A 12,025-nucleotide genomic window follows, 5' to 3' on the forward strand; every position below is an offset into this window, starting at 1 on the left:
CTTCTACCACCTCTCTCCCTTATGTAGAAGAATCAATTGAGTCTCCTATCCCTTCTACTTCCTAGGCTCCACCACAACCAAGTATTTTCACAAGGTACATACAACACAAAATCTATCATTACTTTTGAATAAGCCAACTTTTCAAACTTACACTGAATTGGATGAAATGTTTAGGAACATGGTGATTTTTTCAATCCCAGATGAAGAAAGGTGGGACCAATTACTGGAGTTGTGTGAGAAAGCATAAACAAAAGACCTACATTTTTTGCACAAAAGAAGAATTGAGGAGCTGGAAAGAGGGCACAGTCAGCAACAATTTTTTTTTAAATTTTCAACATACAACTGAATTTGTCCAAGGATTCTATTTTTTTAGTCCCATTTCAGAAAAATATCTAATTTTGTTAGAATATTACATTTTACACTTGTACCCATATAAGAAAAAATTGGGTAGAGACAAATTAACATCTTAATAAGACACAACACTATGATGCTTGAGTTTGGGATAAATCTAGCTCAGCAACCTCCGCTTGTTGCTTCTCGGTCACATATTGGTGCCAAGCTTAATATTGTGCGATGATTTCCCCAAACTACATGATGGTGTCTGGATGGAAGCAGACTCTGGACTCCATGGAATCCAGGTACAATGTCTTGGAACCGATTTCAAGTTCGTTATGAAGCATGAGAAACATTGATTTGACTTGGACAAGACCACCAATGTACTTCTGCATGTTTTGTTTGTTCAACTCTAAACCCTCATTGGTGGCAATATGTCTTAGTTGCTTCAAGTAATTTTCAATCTCCTCTTGGATTTGGTTCCTAGATTTGTCTTTGGTGAGTGAAACGACTGATGGGATCTGGTGTGTTCTCACCAAGACATCCAAACTGCTGAACAAACGTACATATGAGGCATGAATGATGCCAATGAATGAAGTGAGATTCTTGTTGCTATGAATCAACATCTGAAATTTTTCTTTCTCCATCTCTACTTGTGGCTTCATTTTCTTCACTAAGTCAAGCAGTTCCCCCTTTTATCTCATTGTCCACTCTTGCACATAAGTAATGGAAACTTTTACATTCTTGAGACTTTTAACAAACTCTTTTCTCTGTTGCTGTAAGCCATGCAAACAGAAAACTGCTTTGTGTACAGTGATAAAATCCTCATAGATATTTTGCATGGTTTATTCGAGAGTTAATACTTCAACAAGTATCTCTTCTCTCATCTCCTCTCAGTAAACCTGTGGATAAACTGCATTCAGTGTTGCAATGTGGAGTTGTTCTACCTCTTTCTTGGCAACTTGCAAGTTTTGTGCTAATTTCTCATTCTCAGCCATCAAATATTGAATGTTTGATCTTGATACCCCTACATAGGCCAAGTTGGCTTTGGAAATAACATTTGGATGCTTCATAGTTTTTGACACTATCACCCCTTCTTTAACGAATGCAGGTGATGTGTGATCATCTGGAAAATTCTTTCTTCGTGCTTGTATAATCCTCTTTTGGAACTCATCGAATGATATATTGTACACATCATTTACCAGATCATCATCAAGGGTAACAACACCCCCTTCCTCTCTCGGGGCTAGCTCTGCTACTAGAGGTGTTGGAGATTGAGAGATGACCTATGGTGCGCTCGCATTAAATCAACATCTTCATTTTACGATTCCTGTTCCGTCTCCATGTATGTCACTTCAATCAAGTGATCAATCTGCCAGCAAGCTCCTGATCTTGCATCTATTCACCTTCCTCCTCGGTTGCTGGTTGGTTATGTTCATTCTCTTCAAACTGTATTGTTGTTGTTTCCTCTGTAATTACACCTTTCCTTTGTTCTTCTTCCTACTTCCATTCTCTTCTCGTTCTCTCCTCCTCAACTCACGTTCTTTCTTCAACTTCTGCTCTGCCTCTTGAAACTTTAGTTCTACTTCCTACAACCTCTACTTTTCTATCTTTCTCATTTATGCTATCTGTATCCTTTTCTTCCTATTTTCTTCTTCTTCCAAATATTCTTTCATGATAATAGGATCTGTTTCATCTTGCATCTTTGTTCTACTTCTAGACTATCAACAATCTTCTTCTTTCCCTTGTCTTGCACGAGATTTCTTCCTTCTGTTTCTATTGGTTCTGGAGTTGTTGTCATCTGTGGAGAAGACTATGAAGTACTTGCTAAACTGACCGATTCATAGAGTCTGAAGGCATTGTAGCTGTTATCACCAAAATAGGACCCTGATAGGCTGTTGATCAGGCTATCTCGGTGTAACTATTTCAAACCAATCTTTTAGCTAAGGCTTAGCCTCCTCAGCCTGAGAGGGCTCTCTCAAAGGGTTAATGATTCAGATTAAAGATATGAATAGATTGCTAACTCTATGGTTTGTAATTGTATATGTTTATAGGTTGAAAGATGAAGGTTGTACCATTTAGCTATGGAGTCAAAGTATGTTTCAGTACCATAGCAAGATCAGCTTAACATGAAGTCAGGGCATAGAGAGTTTTTATGCATCAACAAAACAAAGATACAATGAAAGGAAACACGGTTTATAAATACATGAAGGAAGTTAGAGCATGATTGATGAGTTCTAAGTAACATGTATTCATACCACTGCAATTAAGTGAAAGAGGAAATCCATGAGACAATATGACATTAAAAACTCTTTTTGAATCTTGAGTAGTGAAGCCAAAGCATTCTACCTAGCATGGAAGTCAAGGCATTATAGAGTTCAAGTGCATAAATGAAAATACAAAACAGTAAAATATAGTTAGTTTATCTATGAAGGAAGTCAGAGCATCATTTATGAGTTCTGAGTATCATAAGTAAACACCACTGAAATGTAAGTATTGGAAGATGCCATCATAACAAGAACATACAAGAACTCTTCATGAATCTTGAGTTGTCTAAGTAGAAATCTGCATTAGGTTAAAAATATACACAGTCTGCACATAGAGAAGCAGCTGAGCCAAAAAGTCTCCAACCCTTTGATAATTCGACCTCTTTCTCTATATAAAGCATTTTCAATTAGTATTCCATCATCCCTCATCAAGAGAATTCGAATTTTCCATTAGTGACACCTATTCTAACCATAAAACAAACCATTAATTAGAACTAGTTGTTAACTAGGAGTGCTAGTGACCTAATACAACTAGGAGTGTAACTCCTTATCATGATTACAAAAACCTTATCTAAGCATTTAAAGAATTCTTTGACAAATTTCAACCTCAAGAAGTCGAATTTTGATGAAGCCTCCCACGTGGTCATCTCACTGCTGAAGACAAACCCTAGAAATTAGGGAACATGTTTCCCTGTTTTTAGGTTTAGGATCCCTGAAAATGGCACGTGGGACAGAGCCTTTATCTCCTCATCCATGATACATTTTTCGAACATGAAGGATTTTTTTTTATTCCATGATGTCTAGAACAAAAACCTCTCTTGGTTTTTTAAAATACTTCTCCAGCTGTCCATAATCTATCCTTGACAAACACTGTGTCAAACAGGAAAAATCCATTTTCTGAAATTAGGGTCTCAATTAAAGCTTATTATCTTCCAACTGAAAACACTTATGAAGAAAGTGAGATAGGTTATTGTATCTGGAGAGTTTATGAAGATAAACCTCTTTCCAAATTCCAAAATACCTTTGCATGTGACCAGAAACGGATCTTGCAAAAGACTTCTAAAACTAGAAGACCAAGCTTGACTTTCAGCAGTTTCGTAGCGCAAGTTTAACCATAAATTCCTCCCACCTCAGAATGGATTTGAAGAAAATGAAAGAGGTTTTTGTATTTCAGCATGTTAGGAAGAAAATCCTCTTTCAGTTTGCAAAATTGAGTTCTCAGCTGCTCAGGAAAGCTTCTGGAAGTTAACTAGTAAAAATAGTTTTTCTGCTAAAACAGGCTGCTTCAGGGGTTTCGTAGCGCGCTACGAAAACACTGATTTCGTAGCGCAAAACATGATTTTTACACTATCTGCGCTACGAAAACGTGGATTTTTAGCTAGTTTCAAGATTTCTCCAAAATGATGTGAGATATGACTTCTAAACACATGGTGAGGCTTCTAGGACATGGAATGAGGCTGTCAAACTTTATTTGAAGATGGACATAAGACTCTAACCCTTTAACTTAGACTCTAAAACATACAAATGACCTCACCATGACTTGACCATGACTGATACAAGAATTGAGAAACCATGTAAGTTGTCCAAATTTTTTAAGGAAGTTTTACAGTGATAACAGTAGCAATACCTCCATGGATCCTCCTCTGTCTGATGGAATGCCCCACTAATACGCGGAAAGTAAAAAATCACACAATGGTCTTTACAAATACCACGGGGATCATACGGATTAAAGTTCCAAAAACCGAATTCAAGCCTCATTATCTCCTTTCCCTCGACATTTGTGACTTTCAAGTTCTTTATCTCGTATAATCCATTGCAAAGGAAGATTGGTCCATGGTGCTTTCTTCTTCCTATGCAACACTGCTAACAACCCTATGGTGAGATGGCATGATACTTCTTGCATGAAAATCTTGTCGGTGGCATACCTTGGTAAAACATGCATAGGCTTATCTCCACCAAACACTCTAAGGAAGGTGCCACCTGGTGAGGCATACCAATCTGTGATGTCTGCTATTGCCTCCATTGCTCCTTGTGACATGCAAGGTGGATCTTCTTCAAAGATGAACTTGTACAATGGGATGATGAAGTGGTGAGTTAGATTTTCCATTACTCCTCAATAACTACAATCCAAAAAAAACTTGCAATAGATGTGCACAATAGGTTCTCGTGGTGTCCATGTCTAGTTCATGTTAGGGAACTGATGTTGTGTAAAGATCACATCTAGTAAATATGCAGACATATAAAATCTTGCTCGCTGACCCTCGGGAGGACTCCAATGATGTGCTACATATGCTTTCAATTGTCGAGTCAACATATCTGACCAGTTGAACGACTTCTTGTCGTTCACTACCTGGTCCAATAAGATTGCCTGCCCTTCAGGAAAGGTTTCCCTACTTTGCTGACCATGGATCGTACAAGCTAAGATAACCAAGAGCTGGTAGGCCTTCCTAAGGGAGTTTTTCTTATATACATGGGTCTATGTGTGTCGAAACTTCAATGTCTCTTTCACCCATCCTTTGGCAATGTCTTGTGTTCACATAGTTGTGGGTGGCTTAGAAAAGTGAGTTCGTGTGCTCTACTGGCTCATGCAAGTGATACATGCGCTGATAGTCTTCTTCCCAGAAGGCGGCAAGATTTTGTTCGCTGGCACTATTCAATGTCATAGTCTTCTCTTCAATGTGTGATACAATCCAGATGATGACATATGCACATGAGAAGGTTGGATACCTGCATGCAACCTTATATAGTCCTAATTGCCAGATGCTAAGATACACTTGTCATTCCTCTAAGTCAGCCTCAAAGTCCTTTGCAAAATCATATTTAACCTGTGACCATTTCAGTGATGATCCCCTTTCTATAAACATCTGAGTATCTACATACAATGGAGAATATACTGAGACTTGCTCAATTGCTTCCCAAGTATTGATTTCAATGGTTTATTTTGAAGCATATCTCTTAGGTGCCATGGAAATAGTGACTGTTGGAGAGGTGCTCAACAATTGTTGTACCTGTGGGATAGAAAAGACACTCATGGAAAGAAAATATAAGTCTTATGTAAATTTACTTACAAGGCATGATCGAGCAAAAAATCTGGCATTTGACCGAGAGGATTGTGTAATTCTCATTGAAAAGAGGGATTGGCTACGTGTGGGAACTGCACACTTCACAGTACCACTAGCTAGGGTCAAAGCTTGTGGCTTTAAACTTAGTTTAGCCTGGGCAATGGTCTCAAAGAAACTGTGCGTTACGCAGTCTCAATGGCCAAGGTGACAGGCTGGCTCCTAGAACTGCATAGTGCACAGTTAGAGCTATCTTGTACTACACAATGCACAATTCTAGAGGCCAATATTGTGGCTTGAGCCTTAGGATTGTGCAGTGCCCAGCTATGCATAGTGAAAGCTGACCAAGAAAAGTGGAGATTTGCCCAAGGGAAGTGTGTAAAATGATCATATTCAAGAGATAATGTGATCTTGAGTGTAGATATGACTAAGTATGAGTAAATCCATGTAGATTGAGTGCAAAAATTAATCAAACAGAAGGAAAATCAAGTATGTGAGTTGATTCGCCGAAATACCGACCATTGGTGCAAAAATAGGAAAACCAATGTGAAACTTAGGAAAGGAAATATAAAAATTAAAACAACACTTATACAAGTTAAAAAAATTGAAACACCAACAACCATTCTGAGAAATAAGTGAAACAACACTCACACAAGAAAAACAATAAAAAGAGATAGAAAAAGTGGAAAAAGATGACAAAAGTGAAACTCACCCAGAAAAGCGACGATGATCGCACTGAAGGTTCCTTTATCTCCATGGGATTTCTAGAGCTCCAAGATCGAATGTGAAAATGAGATATAGAAGCATTGATTAGATAGATTTGTGTGAATTAGGATTTATGACATGAATGCCTAAAATCAAGGAAAAAACGACACTTGGCAGAAGTGTTGGGCATGGAATCCCCCCATGGCATGTTTTGGGGCTCAAAGCCCAAGTTTTGAGTTGATATTGTTGTAAAGCTTCACAAATTGCGGGTGCGAAATGTATGTTAGATTCATAGGGCTGTCTGCCCTAGTTTTGAATGTAATGTTAGCCTACCCATGGTTCGTGGACCATGGGATTGTATAAATAGAGCAAGGCTCTAAGTTGTAGAGACATCTACTAGAGGATAGGCATGAAGGGTCTTAGAGATTAAGTTGAAGTGCGAAGTGTGTCTTGGGTCGTAGAGTAGGAAAAGGCTCTGCAGCTGAGCGCGCAGAGGCCTAGTAGAGTCAGTAGCTAAGTGCGCGGACCCTTGTAGGTGAGTGCGTAGGGTAGAGTTGAGTTTGTAATCGGAAAAGAGATTAATAAAGAAAGGTTTTGCTACTACTTCTGTGCATTTGTTCTGAGTTATTACATGTTTGATATCATTTGTGAATATATTATTTCTTTACTGCGCGCACTTGTATGAATGGTGAATATTGTTAAGTATAACTGAAAGCATGCATATAAGCTAAGTTAATAAACTAATATTAGATTACTAGCAAGGACTCGGGTAATAACACTGTTCGGCCCCTGAGTAGGACTAAAGAAAGGAAACATCTTAGGCTGCGAGGTACAGGTAAGTGCACGTAGCGACGTGCGCACAGGGTCGAACCGCGGAACACTTGAACTCATCAGACATCTCCAAGGTGCGGAAACCTGCTTCTAGCACCCTCCCATACTACTTCGGGTGAGACCTCAATCCGCGCTCCGTGGACTGTTGCCGAAAGGGCCAGTAGTATCGAGATTTGTTTGGCTAAATCACCTCTGAACCTAGGTCAGGCCCCAACAAGCCAACAAATGGTTCCGTTGCTAGGACCAGGATCTTCATAAGGGATGTTTGATGTTGTGTCACTGGAATCTGATAAAGAAAGAAATTGAAAAGTGTCTAGACAGAAAGATTCACGAGTTCGCGGCGCAGGAAAATAGGAATCCGCGAGTATCAAAGGAACAGTGGTTAGAGTGCTACATGTATAGAGAAATCCTCAAAATTTTCTTTGCATCCTTCCCCTCTGAGTTATATGAGTGGATCGCAAAGCTAGCAGACAGTCAGGGAAGGTGTAGGGTTGACAAACTAATTGTGTGGACTCCAGAGTTGGTGCACAGACTAGAAGCGTCGAAAGATAGAATCGCATGTGCTCTGGACCATTGGCTTGATCGAGTCATAGGAGGGTTCATCACCGAATTCGTGGTAGATACGCCAGTCAGCTACAGTGAGACAGAATGACACTTCCTCAAGGGCCACAAGGTAAGTATATTAAATCTTTGAACACTTGAATTAAAATGCTACTGTGTGAAAAGCGTGTTATGTGAATAAATTGATGTTTGGGGCTACGCGAAGTGGGAGGATCTACAGAAACAAAGGTAGCGCAGAGATAGAAAATAGCTCCTTGATTTCACCTTCGTGAGAAAGTGAGGAAGAGTTCGCGAAAGTTTCACTAAGAAGCACGATCAGTCTGATAAGGCAGCGAATTCCGCGTATACCAGCCCCACCTATATCGCCATTGGTTTCACCATCGTCATCTCCATCTCCACCCACACCACCTCCACCACCACCATAGTTCCATATGGTGAGCACAATAAAATTTCTAGTATTCAAAGGAGTAGGAAACGAAGATCCGGACCAATTTTGGTTCGTGGTAAAGGCTGTATGGGAAGCGCAAGGGGTCACGAATGAAAAAATAAAGAATGCAACACTGGTAAGTGCACTGCAAGATCGCACACTGATGTGGTACATTAAGCACTCTAATGACAATCCAAATGTAGGGATCACATATATCTAGGCTGCACTAAACAGGGAATTTAGCAGGCCAAAATCGGAGACAGAGTCGATTATTGGGTTTAAGGAAATTGCGATGCTTCGAGGCGAGACCCCTTGGGAGCTGGATTAGAGATTGAAGGATATGATTCGCGAAGCCAACATGACCTTGACAGATAGGCGGCACCATGCATGGTTTGTAGCGTCACGAACAACGCATCTAAGTACGACATTGTCGGAGCAGAAGTTATCCACCTAGGACGAAGCTTTGGAGATTTCAATGAGACTACATGAGACCCCAATACAAGATCCTGGCCGGGAGTCTAACAAATCCATGTGCAAGTTCCTGGAAATGCAGATTTTAAAACAGGATAGGACAACTCGCCCATAGGTGCGCGAGGAGGTATGGTGCATAAAATGCAAGGGACAAGGACATGACAAGGACCATTGTCCAGTATTCATGAATTACTTGGCGTGAGGAGGGCCAATGCCATTGAGACTAGAGGCACAAGCAAGACCGAGTGCGATGCTTACATTATGTTGTGCGATTTGTTAGATAGGAGGAAAACATGCTATGGATAATTGTCATATATTACAGAAGTAAACACAGACATCCCATCAATTGTTCTGTAATTTTTGCAGGTCAGTAGGCCATGATGAGCGCACCTGCAAAAGCTATGAACTAATGATGGATTGGATGCCTACCTACAGGGTGCAGACATAACACAATCCCTCGATCAAAATGCAGGGATGGCGCGCATTGGATTTCAGGGGCGCAGACGAGGTCGAGGTGGAATGGGACCAGGAAGGGGTCATAGACAGCTGATTTGTTACAATTGTAGAGGGCCAGGGCATTATGCCTGCGATTGTACGAATCCAATGAGAGCATCATGTTTATATTCTACCCAATTTGGTCATGAGATGGAGGACTGCCCTACACTAATAGCAAGGTTGCGTGATAAAGGAATACTCCAGCCTCCCCCGACTACGAACCTAAAATTTATGAGATTTGAATCGCATGAAGAGGACCCAAATGTAAACATCGTGCTCCGAAGCGATATCATGACAGGATATGACAAGGGCAAGCAACCTAAAGAAAGCACGTGGGTTTGCAAGGCTCCTACAAAGGAACCTCAATTTCATTTTGAGCAGCGAAGGATACATTCATGGAAGCTAATAAGAGCTTCATGGAGGCCTCCACTTCAGGTAGTAAGGGTCAACTAGAACCAGAGATGGATCCTTCAATGTTCACTACCTTTCTAGAGACCTGTATGAAGCTGCTGTGTGAAAGAAAGGCTATGAAAGGACTGCAGGAACTTATCACTAGGTGCGCTGGGTCAGGAGAACCATGCGTAGTCCGGAAGCTCGGAAAACATACATTGCGAACATGAAGGGAAATGAGTTTGACTGTGCAAATCAGGGAGTATGAAATGGATCAAGTAATTATGGATCTACGATCGGATGTGAATGTACTGCCAAAGCAAACATGGGAGCGCATGGGCAGGCCCACGTTGCAGTGGTCTCCTATTCAATTTCGAATGGCGAACCAACAAAAGATCCTACCCATGGGAATATTGCAGGGAGTAACGATGGATATTGAAGGTGCGAGCGTGCTTGAAGATTTTGAAGTGATAGATATTGTTGATGAAAGAAATCCCTATCTTGCACTACTTGGAATAGATTGGGCCACTAATATGAATGGGGTGATAAATCTCAAGAAGTGCAAGATGATTTTTGAGAAAAAGTCACTACATGTAGTGGTACCGCTAGACCCTGTGGAAGGAGCGTGCTACGCAGAACTGGTGTGCGCAATGATAGTGATGATGATCTCGACTATATCTACAAGATAACCATGTGAGAGTAGGATTGGATCAATCCAACAAAATATGGAAGGATTTCATGGGAGCGCGAAAGCTCCTGCACTTCAGATTCGGACGAGGAAATAAAACGATGGCAGAACCGGTTAAACGGGGTAACCACGCTAAACTGCAACATGATGATAAGATCACTATGATGTATAACAACATAGGAAAGGGATATACCTATATATGACGGGTTGAACGTGGTGTATAAATTCCTGAACAAATTTGAAAGCAAAGTGCCAGAACAACAGCAGTGCGATGCTCTAAAATGGGCACTGCGTGTTACGCTTGCAAGGTGGTAGGGTACTGTTAGGCCCCTATACTACTAGTGTAACCTCTTATTATTATTATTAAAACCCACTTATTATATTGATGTACCCATGTAGTGCCCATATTGTTACTATTGTGCCACATAGAAGCCCACTATTGTTATTATTGTGCCCTTACATTATTATTGTTATGTCAGCTTTGATTATGTTATGACCCCTTGGACTCCTATAAATAGAAAGGAGGTCTTTTCATTTGTATCATCCAGGAATTGCTCATTTATGTAATGTAAAGGAGGTTGCCCCCTCCAAGAGGCTGAATTCTAAGGCGTTGATCTATCTTTTCTATCTTTTTGTTGAGCTGGTTTCATAACAGGTACGCACCAGTAGAGTTTCAGGGACTGGCGTGAATGCAGAAATATGATGCGCCTACGATTTGTGAAGCCTTAGATGTGGATGGAAGTCAAGCATGATGGACGAAAAAACTTGCGCACCCACCTTTCTAGATGGGTACAGGTGTATGGTACGTAGCTTGCATGAACACACACCACTCTCATGATAGGAAACAGGAACAAAAAGCAGAAGCACGCAAGACAAGTGCGTGAACGACGAAGTATGATAAGACCTAGCGTGCCAAAAATCATACATGGGGAAGCCTTTGACAAGGTGTGCGAATTACTAAACAGGGTCCACCATGTGAGATGCATCGACTGGGACCTGCGCGTACCAATGGTTATATGGGCTTATAGGGCCATGTGTAAAACTCTAACCGCGCAAGCACTTCCGAAGTAGAAGTATGAAGCAAGGGTTGTAATCCTTGTGAAGCATGCGAAGTCGAGTCTGCACGTAATAGCAACCATAGATACGATGGCCTGAAAATCTGGAACAACGAAATCTCATAGCTGCAAGAAGTAGAACATACACAACTTGAGGAAGAAATCCGACGGGGAAACGTTAGACTCCGCGAACTTGAAAATGATCGGGTACAACTAAGCGAGAAAAGCACTTTGATGGACGCAAAGGTCAAGAAGCTGGAAGACGAAATAAAGGAAGCATTTCTCGTCGAAAAACCAAGAATGGTAAGGCAAGGTGTGTACGATCGAACTAACAAGTTGGAGGAGTATCGCTGTGAACTAGTTTGTCTGCTGCCCTGGCTTGGACTGCCTATCGCCAAACGAAGTGACTAGGGTAGCACGATGCAAGTAGTAAAATGCGCGGTGCTGATCACAACAATGGAAGGTGGGGATTCTACACAAACCATGATGGAGGATGGGATGGAGCCCCACACAGGTGGTGCGACTACCTGACTATCTGTAGGAAGAACAGTCTTAGCGCTCCAGGCAGTTGAAAGGGAGCGCGAGACTATAAAATATTCTGCCTGGGTGCTGCGTGATATTGGAGATGCACGCAGAATCAGAACGTCACAAGGTTCACGTCTGCGCATGGAGGGCTATGCTGCCATGCCGGTTGGCTAGGAAGTGACCATTGAGGTCACTATTCATGATGGGATTTGCGAATT

Source organism: Pinus tabuliformis, chromosome 7, assembly GCF_031772625.1.
Source record: "Pinus tabuliformis cultivar Carrire ecotype Pingquan chromosome 7, CPIR1, whole genome shotgun sequence".
NCBI lineage: Eukaryota > Viridiplantae > Streptophyta > Pinopsida > Pinales > Pinaceae > Pinus > Pinus tabuliformis.